This window comes from Conger conger, chromosome 6 (genome assembly GCF_963514075.1).
Source record: "Conger conger chromosome 6, fConCon1.1, whole genome shotgun sequence".
NCBI lineage: Eukaryota > Metazoa > Chordata > Actinopteri > Anguilliformes > Congridae > Conger > Conger conger.
In genome coordinates, this window is record NC_083765.1 from 34,626,691 (window position 1) to 34,639,964 (window position 13,274).

General features: G+C 47.7%; 1 protein-coding gene across 2 annotated transcripts in view; it reads left to right on the forward strand.

Annotated features, from left to right (window-relative positions):
- The window catches only part of ripor1 (RHO family interacting cell polarization regulator 1), a 91,889-nt gene that overhangs the window by 23,157 nt on the left and 55,458 nt on the right, over positions 1-13,274 (forward strand). The window contains exon 1 of one of the 2 annotated variants that reach the window (XM_061245475.1): positions 8,382-8,919. The exons of the other annotated variant lie outside the window; for it this stretch is intronic. The gene's annotated coding sequence lies outside the window, so the exon portion shown is untranslated. Of the gene's footprint in view, positions 1-8,381; positions 8,920-13,274 lie in introns of those variants that run through there. 2 annotated transcript variants of the gene reach the window in all.

Below are 13,274 nucleotides of genomic sequence, written 5' to 3' on the forward strand. Positions count from 1 at the left end.
ACCTGCCAGGAAATCATTGGCTCTGTGTGTGTGGTGTGTTTGTGTGAGTGGTGTGTGTGTGGTGTGTGTGTGTGTGTGTGTGTGAGAGAGAGAGGGGTGTGTGGGTGTGTGTGTGTGTGTTTGTACATGTGTGAAACAGGGCAGGAACAGATGGAACAGACAGGAGGGATGAAAAGTGTGTGTGTCCGCACTTGTGTCTTGTGCATGTGACTGTGTTTTTGAGTGGGTGCTCTGAATGCATGTTGTTAGTTCTGTAAGCGTGGGGAACAGAAGTTCCAAAGGTCTCGGCGCAGCAAATGGATATCTTATATAATAGCGGTGTGCTTTCTTTGCCAGTGTGCTTTGGGGACTTGTCTATTTCTGCATCTCCTCCTCTACGGAGGGGGGGGCGGGTTAATGTTACATCATTACAGAATGTGTGTGGTGTCTTCTGTGGTGCCTGACAAACTCGAGAAAAACTGGACTTCTCTCTCTTACTCTCTTGTCTTCCCAATCACTTTCCACACTCCCTCCCCCTAACCGCCCCCATGCACACCCTCACTCTTCGGTTCAAGACAGAAAATTGAGCTCAGGAGAGAGAGGGGGGGGGGGGAGGAGAGAGAGTGAGAGAGAGGGAGAATGAGAGAGAGAGAGAGGCGGATTGAAGAGCCGAGCAGACAGGACGCAGTGTTTTGTTGTGTGTTTATAAATATACTTGTGCCGTGCTCCAACATGCCCTGGCCTGCGGTTAAACTCGTAATGTCGACGCCACTGTGTTCCTGTGGGCCACGAGAGCCAACGTGTGGAGGGACATCAGGGGCCATCTGAGGAGGGGAAGAGGGAGAGAGAGAGGGGGAGAAGGAGAGAGGTGGTAGAGAATGAAAGAGGGGGGAGAGAAGGAGAGAGGGGTAGAGAGAGAGGGGGGAGAGTAGGAGAGAGAGGGGTAGAGAGAGAGGAGGGGAAAGAAGGAGAGAGAGGGGTAGAGAGAGAAAGAGGGGGGAGAGAAGGAGAGAGGGGTAGAGAGAGGGGGAGAGTAGGAGAGAGAGGGGTAGAGAGAGAGGGGGCAGAGAAGGAGAGAGAGGGGTAGAGAGGGGGGGGAGAAAAGAGACAGACAGAAAAGGAGTAGAGAGAGAATGAGGGAGAGAGAGCAAGAGAGAGATGGACACAGGACATGTTTTTGTCATCTGTTTATAAAGAGAGAGTGCTGATCCCCACGGAACATTCCAGATCCAAAGAGAAGGAGCCAACCCCCACCCATGGGGCCAAAGACCCAGTTCCACTCCTGGGCTACTCAATGGACACAGTCCGAAGGGTTTTGTGTTCGTCGCTTTCTTTCACCAGCTCCTAAAGAAGGAAAAGAAAAAGGGGTTTTCATTACGTCCAGTAAGGCCTTGGGCTGAATTAATTGGGGTGCTCATGAGCAGGGCTGGTTCTGGGCATAGACGACAAGGGCAGTCACAGAGGGTGCCATCTGTCTGGGCAGGCATTCGCTCTCAAGGACCAGAGCTGGCACATTCATGGGATGTAAGCATAGGGGGAGGAGAGGAGTGGGGGAAAAGAGGATACATTTTTTAGTATTGGAACTCACCTATGGAGTTCATATATTACTGTGCATATGTTTACCCACAATGCAATATAGCCAGGGGGACCTCTCAGAGGAAGACACACAGTAGGCACCTGTCATCTTTGACAGCATATATGTGTCAAATGTATGTTTGTGTTTCACATTGCTGTGCGTAGCATGTGGATCACACACACAGCTGTGCAAGGAGAGACAAGGATGAGCATGTAATTAATTATTAATAACCCTCCAACCCACACACATATATTACTATGCAGTAAAAGGCAGTGCAACCCTGAAAACATCTGGGAAACTGTAGCAGTCAAAATAAACCGTTTGAATCCTGAAGATGAGAGGTACATTCTCAGATGCTCTGAGGAGCTGTCCTGTGAAGGGTGCAGGCTGTCTTGAGCTCTTGCATCTGTTTGTTCAGCCCCTTCATGTCGCCGTGGCGACTGGTGACATCATGTCCACCCCTATTTAGACCTTTACAGCTCCCACAATAAGGGGGTTGCATAAATTAAGAGAGAGAGAGACCCCCATTGAGGATGTAATTGCAGTTGAAGTAGTTAATGGGAGGGGGTAGTGTTGGAGTGGCGTTGAATTCAAATCTCTAGATAAATAGTATCACTTCTGCAGTGTTTCTGTGACACCGTGGTGATGTCGTTGTAGTGTTGCTACGGCAGCACCGCGTTGAATGTGTGTACCTGGATGTGGACCGGTCATGGTGTTGGGGGGGCCGTATTGAATTGACATGGCTGCTGAATTGAAATGACTGGATAATGGCTCAGTACTATTGAAGCACAAGCAGTGGGGTTTGTGGAGAATGGGCCAGCTCTATTGACCACACTCTCCAGTCAATCCCTACTCCTCTTGGCATGGGCAGGCGGCCAATCAGACCTCCCCTCTCTCCTGTGGCATCGCATGACATCATCACCCCCCCCCCCCCTCCCTTAACGCAGGCTTGCCGCAGCAGGGTTGCCGGGGCAACGTGCCGGCGGGTCCGGGAGAAGGGAGTCATTCATCCTTTTTTGGGAGCTGCCGAGGCTTTTGTTGGCCGTCACACACCGCCGCTGGTGTCTGCTGTGGGGGCAGCACCCCCGCACGGGGGAGAGTGATTCAGGGACACAGGGATCGAGGGTTGGGGGGGGGGGGGGGGTTTCTCTGTTTCTGTTTTCTGGTTGGACAATTGCCACCCTATACACCCAGGTCCAATGCTCCCCGGCTCCTTCCAAAGGCTCTATGCTCTCCTCCTGACTCTGCCATAGAGAGAGCGGTTGGAAGCAGTAATGCCACTCACAGCTGCAGAGCAGAAACCCACACCTCCCACTCTCTTGTTAAAGCAGGCTGTTGTTTTAACACTCCTTAACGCCACTGCCGTTTTTAATCCAAGGAAAAGGAACATGAACAATACTTTTGTTCTAAAAGTCTGGTTGTTTGGACATTGTAATAGAATCAGATTAAATAAGTTGATTCTTAAACAGGGGTTCAATTTCAACTCAACTCAACTCAACGTAATTCAATTCAATTCAATTCAATTGAGGAAATGGACTGAAATGAGAAAAATATCTACACTGTATAAGGTTTTCCCTTTTGATAAACAATTCCTTTCCAACACCGACCAAATTGAAACAGAATTCACCCCTCCTCTGCCGTTAACAGACTGCATTCTCTGAATTTCGGCTGTGTTGGAGGAATGTTGCTGGAGGATATTGCGTTTGAAAAGGACTCTGTGTATTGATTACATGTAGAGATTTAGTGCCCGGGCGGGGCAGTCCCTCCATCCCTCCATGCCGTTGGCGCGTTGGAAAGCAGGTGATCCTGTGCAGGCCCCATGAGACCCATAGGCCAGAGCCTGAAAGAATATCGCTCTTCCCCCTTTTCTAACATGCGAGCCCTAGAATGTGGTCGCCACCAGCAGCCCTGACCACAGCCTCTACAGTAACAGAGAGGCCCTGCACTCAGCCTCCACAGTGCCAGAGAGACTCAGCACTCAGCCTCTACAGTGCCAGAGAGACTCAGCCTCCACAGCGCCAGAGACTCAGCCTCCACAGCGCCAGAGAGACTCAGCACTCAGCCTCCACAGCGCCAGAGAGACTCAGCACTCAGCCTCCACAGCTCCAGAGAGGGTCCACACTCAGCCTCCACAGTGCCAGAGAGGGTCCACACTCAGCCTCCACAGTGCCAGAGAGGGTCCACACTCAGCCTCCACAGTGCGAGAGAGACTCCACACTCAGCCTCCACAGTGCCAGAGAGGGTCCACACTCAGCCTCCACAGTGCCAGAGAGGGTCCACACTCAGCCTCCACAGTGCCAGAGAGGGTCCACACTCAGCCTCCACAGTGCGAGAGAGACTCCACACTCAGCCTCCACAGTGCCAGAGAGGGTCCACACTCAGCCTCCACAGCTCCAGAGAGGGTCCACACTCAGCCTCCACAGTGCGAGAGAGACTCCACACTCAGCCTCCACAGCACCAGAGAGGGTCCACACTCAGCCTCCACAGTGCGAGAGAGGGTCCACACTCAGCCTCCACAGTGCCAGAGAGACTCAGCACTCAGCCTCCACAGCGCCAGAGAGGGTCCGCACTCAGCCGAGCAAGATCACAAATGGTGTGAGACAGAATATTTGTGTCAGGACAGGGAACGGGGGAGGGGTTTCTGAAACGCAGACTGCCCTGAGGCAGTGCTTCCGTTGTTGTGACAGATACTGAGGCAGACACCGGGAGAGGGCAGGGGTAGTATCAGCATTTCCTTTACGTTCAACCCCCTCCCCTCAAATACACCGTCCACACCACACTCTGCGCCTAGCGCCTAAGTAATCGAAGGCTCAGGAGGAAGGGGCCGTTGCCCGGGGCAACCCAAAATATCACATTCACAATCAATAAGCCAATTGGGCCTATGTGACATATTAGCGGTCGAGAGAGGACAGAGGCTGCACTGTGTGGTGTGCAGAGTGGTCACAGGGGGGTGGAAACCAGGCCGAACCCATCTTCCAAAACAAGAAAGAGACTAGTCTGGTATCACACAGTTTGGGGCGTGGGGAGGGAGGGCGGATGTGAGAATTTGTATTTCATCGGTAGCACAAGTAAGGGTGTGAGAGGTATTTTTGAAACGGTCCGCCCCATTTGACCCCCCTTGTCCACAGCATCTATCATGTTGATTCAAGTATGCAGGTGAGAAGCTTGCAGAAACTAGCCGATGGCCAGTTTCATTCATCCCAAACCTGAATTGCTGGTTAACTCCCAGTTCTTACATCCCAGACCAAACCACACAGACATTTTAGTGTAAGAATTGATTTTATTCTACTTCACCCCCCGGGGAGGAAAAGGCTCTTTGTGCAGACTGGTAAATGACAAAAAAAAAATCTGACAGTTGGAGAATGGTGATACTGGGCAAGAGGTATCAGATCACCATAAGGCAGAGATTTGAGAGGCAGACTGGAGATTCTTCTAGTTGTCTTCAAGATGACTACTCAAAGGGTAGTTCTGTGCAAAGACTGAGATTTGATATGCGTAATGCAGACAACGAGAACTGCGCAGACATACGATAAGACGCTCGGGAGATCGTTCCGAAGCCCGCCCGAAACGTTTCGACACCCGCCCACGACGCGGTAGGATAAGAGTACGAGGGTCAGTGCGGCGAGGAAGGGCGCCGGGCGCCGGGCGGGATAAGGAAATGAGTAATGTCGCCATAGCGACGGCTAATCTGACACAGAGCACGCCCCTGGGTTCTGACAGCAGGACAGGGCATGTCCAGAACGCTCTCTCCTATCTATTTCCCTGTCTCTCGCTCGCTCCCTCTCTTTAGCACCAACTGCTAATTACAGTGTGGTCATGTCAGCCTTTCATTAGATCTGCTGTGGCTCCCAATCTGTGTGATATATTTAAATATGTGTCAGGGCCTGAGACAATATCTGCTCTTAAAGAAAATATATAAATAAGTGATGTTTTTTTAAAGAAAATACCGAACGAGAGAGATGAATGTACACAGAATGGTCCGTATGTGCACCGATGCTCCGGTTTATCACTGATGCTCTCATGTGAATTTGGAACGCGTCCATTTTGTACACACTGCTGGAACCCATCAGTTTCATGCCAACAGTCACACGCACTGTGATAGAGAAATGGTGCACAGTGTGAATCACAGAATGGGAGGAGATATGGGACAAAGAGAGTGTGTAGTGTACATATTTGCTGAGGCAGTTTGGGTTACCTGGCTTAACTTCACAACAACAGTTTTGCCTTGGCGTTCAACCTGTAGACTTCTGTCTTGTTCTTATGCTTATATAGTACCACAGCCATTTTGCCTTCTCCTTACAGATGCAATGTGTAAGATGTTTGCCCCAATCCAACTTAAGCGACACGACTGATTTATGCTCTTATTATTCCGGGTCACGTTTAGCATGTGACTATAGGGATTGAGGTCAATTCTCTTCCAGTTCAATCAATATGTGAAATGAATTGAAATTCAATTTGCTAATTGAAAAATCCTTGTTGAACACTATGGACATGTTTCAATTAAATTAAATTACTCACATTTCAATTAATGTCCTGAACTGACTGAACAGAAAAGGAGCCCAACCATGCCACATAACGAAAACTCATGAAGGCATTTTAGACCTGTGCAAACAGTACTTTTCCTTTGTGTTTTGTTTGTTTTCACAAGATCCAAAATGGTAGTTGGTGGTCAGCCGGTTTCCTCTGAAGGACAGCGGTTCCTTGGCCTGCTTCTGTAAGGCCAAAGCTGCACTGGACACAGAGCCTGCAGCCTGTCCAGCTGGAAACTTCAAATGTAAAGTGAACAAAAATAGAAGACGTGTAGTTATAAGACGGGCCTTTTCTTCTTGGCATGGTAATGGTTGTGAGTCACAACCCTCAATTCGTCTGTGGAACCATAACATCGTAAACACAGTCAATTTTTCTTTGGCAATGTCTCACAAATTATTTTCAGAGGATCTAGATGCAATAACATATAGCCTATTATTTTGCTTTAAAAAAGCAATACAGTTGTTTCTGAGAAGAACTCCCCATTTAAAATGGTCAATAGAATAGATTACACATTTTTTTAATATCAGAACCCAAAATATAAATACTTTTTAATATTGGAACTTAAATGAGTCATTGAGTATCGGTCAGGGACCCGTTAAATACACATACTCAAATACACTGTTAAGTACATACTGTTAAATACACATACTAAAATACACTGTTAAGTACATACTGTTAAATACACATACTAAAATACACTGTTAAGTACATACTGTTAAATACACATACTAAAATACACTGTTAAGTACATACTGATAAGTACACATACTAGCATCGCGTGTAGTGGACTGCAGACTAAGGAGCTCACGACCCATTTTGGGCCCTGACCCGCACTTTCAGAAACAATGCAACAGAAGATGGCCGCCCGAGAGGCAGACAGCGGTCTGAGCGGATGAAACATCACGGGTGAGACGTGCTGATTCACAGTCACAGGGGCTGCTCTGGCAGGCTGCCCTTACAGTGGTGACTGAAGCGTTCAGTAGAAGCCCTGCCATCGGACCCCATGGCATACCCCGCCCCCCAGCCCTCGAGCGGCCCTCATGGGATTCTGCCTATAAGGAGCAACTCTATCACATCTTCAAGCAGCCATTATGTGTAGCACAATATGTTATTATTCAGCCGTTTATCATCACGTTTGTTAGGCCCTGCTGATGTATTCTTCCCTTCCCTGGTGGTGTTGGTGCCTTACTTTCCCTCCATCTCACATCTTTCATGCAAGCTCAGTATGAGAAGACAGTGAGTGTGTGTGTGTGTGTGTGTGTGTGTGTGAGTGAGAGAGTGAGAGAGAGAGAGAGAGAGAGAGAGAGAGAGAGAGAGAAAGAGAGAGAGATTACCATGCCTATCTGCTAAGTATCCTTCCTGCTCATTGTGTGTGTGTGTGTGTGAGTGAGAGAGTGAGAGAGAGAGAGAGAGAGAGAGAGAGAGAAAGAGAGAGAGATTACCATGCCTATCTGCTAAGTATCCTTCCTGCTCATTGTGTGTGTGTGTGTGTGTGTGTGTGTGTGTGTGTGTGTGTGTGTGTGTGTGTGTGTGTGTGTGTCAGTTTCATCCCATATAGAATTATTTAAATTATTATTTCTTTGGAATTAGAATATGTGACAAATTCAATACTTCTGAGCAGATCTTGTATTGTATTATTCCGTCTGATATGTGATCAGTGATAGCATGCGTTCTGATTTCACTGGAATGTGCACCGTTCACTTCCACCTTTATCACAATGTATCTGGAATCTACATGCAGCAATCCCAAATCCCCAATTATTTTATATTTTAAAAGCAGACCATTTATTAATCTCAGCAACGACATTATTAGCCCTTAATAGGCTGCTGAACTGTGTGCCACTTTACCTGGCTTCACCCTGAGCGTCATTATTGTTATTGGCTGCAATATGGGCATATGTGCAAAAATAGCCAATCACGTTTAGGAATATCCAAATGGAGAAACTATTTTTGTCTGGGAGCAGATGCCTATTTTAAGACATGGGCAACTATACAACGCTCATCTTTGCCCCTGGGCCCTGGCCAATATTATTTTGCGGTTTCAAATTAATAAAGAGAGGTTTAATTACAACAGGGATGCGTGTAAATTCGAACTTTACCGTTGCTGTTGTTAAAGCTTGATGGAGTTACAACTTTAAACCGGGCATTTGGCGATGACTTTCTACAGAGGGGGAAAACGCTTTGCTGCGTCCTACAAGACTTGAGAGAGGTGAGGCGAAAATCCGGGTCCCTTCACCCCTCCCTTCCCCCTTCTCTCTCCGTAGCTCCACACTGCTACCATTCCCGTTTCTAAGCTCGGTCGGCATTAGAACTGCTGCTCCAACTCAACTGTGTGTGCGCGCACAGACAGACACACAAACACACACTCTCACGATCAACAGGAGCACTGACTACAGTGCAGCACGAGGCAGAAGCAGTCTGCAACCAGCGCGTGGTTTCTGCTGCAAAATAAATCTTGTCTTAGAAACCGTTCTCAGTTCAGTATTTTGATTCTTGACGTTGCAAGTTGTTGCGTTTCCTTTTTCAAAGAAGCGGTCCGCAAGACAACACGGATGGATGTGGTGATCGCAGTTTTATCGTTCTACCCACACCCCTCCTGATAGAGAAAGGCAGGTCCCAGTCTTCGGCTCCGCTGATAGCACTGGGGAAAGTGACACTCGGAGAAGCTGGAAGACAAATCGGGAAGAGGATATCGCACGGAGTGACTGTGGATATTTTGCTACTGTAAAGACTTTCGTCTCTTTTTTTATTACTTTGAAATTAACGACTGTACGACAGAGTCGAAGACCTGGCTTTGGAATTGGATCGGGTGATACCTAACCAAGCGGCAGACATGTATGTAGCACTTCAAAACACGTTTGTTTTTCACAATTTAGCTTTTGTCTCGAGCACGTTTTGTGTTTTCTGTCAACGTTGTGGAGCAAGGCTGTTTTATTCTCCAGACTAAATACATGCTACGAGGGCCCCGTGAAGCTTAAACGGCGCTACTCCGCAAACAACGGCTCGTGATTAACGTATAAAACTATACGAGTCAAATGAGTTTACTACATGTGCACCCATGCTAACCTATCGTTCCGTCTGGAGTCTGAATTTACATCTGAAACACCGGATCGGCTCCGGGCGGAGAACCCGCTTTGACAGATCCGGGATAGCAGCGAAGTAGTCCATTCCTTTCCAGAATTTAGGAAAGACGGTATGGTTTAGCGCGTTGAATGTCAAGCTTATGATGACAAAGGGGGTCTTGTCTCTTATCTAGGCTTGGTTTGAATTTGTAATGAAGATGATAGAATTCTATAACGGCTGGTATTAAAAACGCAAGGAGCTGTACAGAATCGGCAAGGCTCCATTTTATATTTTAATACAAAGACACATGGATTTTGTTTTCTTTTTAATCTTGATCTGAAAGTCGAATAATTCCCGCAAAATGTACGGAATATATATTTTACTCCAAAAGCATGCCGCTATTTTCAAAGAACAGTGGCATGTTCAGTTGATTATCTTTGGTATAGATTAAGATTCTTCTTCCTCTGCCTTGCTACTGCGAATATCCTAGTTGGCCGGCTAATCCCACATTCTAATCTCCGTGTTGACTTTTTTAACACCAGTGCAAGGGAATGTCGCCGAACCCTTCAAACTAGGCTACGTATTTCGTAATGAAAAATTATTTGCAGTTTCCTTTGCCTTCATATTGTGAATAGTTATTCGTTTTATGACGAACGTGGACACTATCTTGACAATAACACGAACAGTCTACAGCTCTTTCCAGCGTTCTACACTGTGATAAACATTCCATGGATGTGGACATAAGATTCCATTATAAACATTAGTCAAGGTGTTGGCTACATCAAAGGAAATATTGTATCTCCAACATTCTAGTGGGTTGTTGATTCTCACTGATTAACTGCTCGACCGGGGCGCCGTATTTAGCTAATTTCACATTCGTCATGCCCTTCTCCACATTGTTTTCATTTTTAGTTGGATCGTAGATGTCTTATTTTGAAAACTCCACAACAGTCACAGTATACAAACACAAGGCAATACAAAGGGTGTAAAAAAGAAAAATGAATGCATAAAAAGAGTGTAAATTAGTAGCCTAAAAAACGTATATATGCATATGTTGAGAAACCAAGACGTTTAGTCTTGTTTAAACTCACTGGGTAGTGTTTACCAAGGGCCTGGTAAATAATTCAGCAGGTTTAAAAAGAGTACTTAAGTAAGTGTTGTAATCTGCGCTGTAGGAGGTGGCTCGCAGTATTAGTAAACGAGACGAGCAGCGAGATTCCCGGGTGAAGTGGAGGAGACATTGTGAGTTCATTAAAATGTGATGAGTTTGCCCTTTTAAACCCTCCGTGTTTGAAGGACACAGTCAAGTGTTGGGAGAAACAGTGACGGAGGAAGTGATATATATATATATATATTTTTTTTACGTTGCCCCGGGATTGTAATGGTTATTGACTATTTAGCCTGTGGTGATGGAAGCTAATAGACTTGAGGGTGAAGTGGCCGTCACCATGAAGTGGGTCGGGGTGGGGGTTTGCTACTCCCGTGGACCTGCCCCGGCCGGTCCCACGGCGACGCCCTGCCCTCTCCCTCGCCGGACTGCGCGGCCGCGTCGGAGTGTGGGAATACTGCTGCGGAAACCGGGTCCTGGCAGGGTTATAATCTGGGCCGCACAAATCACAGCCATTGTGCGCTGCCCGGCAGCTGAGGGGCCTAATCTAGCTAATGATTCCATCAACAAAAACAATTATGATGAAAGGGATACGTGCAGGGGGGTAAAGGGATACGTGCAGGGGGGTGAAGGGACACACACAGGAGACACACACTGTTTATATATATAAATATATATAAATATATATATATAGTCGTGCGGTTTGAAAGAAGGGGGCGTGTCATGTTGGTGGGTGTTTATGCTGTAATGGGCTCTGTTTTGCGGTCCACTATCTTTGCCCGGTTTCCTTAGTGTCAATCAGCCTGGCTAATAGTTTGGCTTCCAGTCTGGTATGCATTGTAATATGACTGCTGGGGTCTGGGTTGGGTTGGTTTTGGTTTTGGTTTGTGTAGCAGTTGGGCTAGTTTGGTGTGGTTTAGGTGCAAGTTTGGCAGGTTTGGTTAGTTTTATGTGGTCTTTGCCCAATTTAGATACTTTTTGTTGCAGACCTTTGGTGCTATCTGTGTTCAACTCTGCACACCTACCGAGTGAACCATTTGATTAGTAGATTTTTTGGAATCTTTGAAATGAAAGCTTTCAGCGTTCTAGAACTCCATTGCTTTCAATGACCAGTAGTGATCGTTACATCGGCATTAGAATGTTCATTAGCATTCTAAGAACGTGACCCTTGGTAAACTGAACATTCACATTAAGAACATTCTAATCACATATTTGTGATATCACGATATAAAGGGTGACTACTGTAGTATGTGCATGGGTCATGTGATAGGGACCCCAGCTGGGTGAATGCTGGGCTGAGATTGGGAGGCGGGGAGGTGCAGGTGGAGGGGAGGGGCGGGTCACAGGGGTGGTTGATGTGGTGCCTGCACAGGCGGTCCTGGCATTGGTGTGATTAGGGAGAGGGGAGGTGACCGTATCATGGAGACAAAGGCCATAAATCCTCTTTATTACCATCTCAGACAGCTGTGGCCTTCCAGATGCTCTGACGGTGCTGAAAATTCCAGATGTGGAGAACGGTCTTTGTGTGCGTGTGTGTGTGCGTGCGTGCGTGCGTGCGTGCGTGCGTGCGTGCGTGTGTGCGTGTGTGCGTGTGTGCGTGTGCGTGTGCGTGTGCGTGTGCGTGTGCGCGTGCGCGTGTGCGTGTGCGTGTGTGTGTGTGTGTACACATATATATATTTATATATGTGCATACAAAAGAGACTGTCTGTAATTCTGTATGAGTGTGCATGTGCTTGAGTCTGGCAGTGTTGGCATACAAGACTGTCTGCACATTTGTGTGTCTGTGTGAATGTGATGTGTTGACACTGAGTGTGTGGGAGTATGATGAGTTTTTTTCCATTGCTGCTTTTGTGCACTTGCATAGACAGTGGGAGTGTTGTCAGTGGGAGTGTTGCTGAGAAGGTGTTCCTGGGCTGAGGGGGTTACATGCTGGTCTGCAGGCTCTGGGGGGGGGGGGGGGGGGTGATCCAGGCCCAATCATGCCCCCCCCCCCCCCTCTCCTGCACACAGATGGAAAGGTTCAGGGGTTTCTCCTGAGTCGGTTCCTGTGTCCTTGCCTGCAGGAAAGACGTTTCCACTTTGACTGGGCTGAGAAATGGGAGGACCGTCTTCACCTCTCCTTGGGATTGGGGGGGCGCTGCTCAACCCAGAGGGTCATTGGGTCAGATCCCATAGGGCAGAATGAAAGAACAGAACTTGGATTGATGTATGTGCGTGCGTGTGTACACGCATGTAAACGAACAGGCACATGTAAAGCACCCGCGGGGCCACTTTGACCTCCTATGAAACCCCTCTGCCCCAGTGCTGGGCACTGCCCTTATTCTGCAAACACAAAGATATCGCACAACCTGCTTTCTGATTGGACATTGACCACATATCAGGTGGATCTCAGTCTCGCCAACAGTTTGTCAGTCTGTGTGTGTGTATAGTGTGATGATGGAGTCTCTCTCTCTCTTTCTCTCTCTCGTTATTTACTTTTATCCTACCTTTGTCCCCGCAGAATGGCACACAGTTTTGATCTGAGCACTGTCTGTGCACAATTCAGTGTCCCTTGAACATTAGAGGATAAAAAAGGTAATTGGCAAATGGTGCTGTCACCCAGGGGGAAAAACTGTTTCCATGAAACGTGGTGGTTTTACACAGCTGCCGTTACCTTTCCCCTCAGACTGACACCTTGTCCTGACACACGCACACACTGACACACACACACTCACAAAGACACACGTCCAGTTCCCCCACATTATAGTTTGCTGTGTTCTCTTCCCATCATGCCGTGTGCTCTCGGCCATGTCTGTCCTCATGTTAATGACATCCCGAGGGTGGATCTGTTCCTGTGTGTTCCCAGCTCACACTGGTGTGGCAGCTAATTACACACACACACACACACACACACACACACACGCACACACACACACACACGCTTCCACGTGCACAATGACACACGCACCCTCGTTCCTCCTCTGCAGTGTAACGAGCGTTTGTTGACAAGTGTTCCTGACGGGATCTGTCGTTGGCGCCC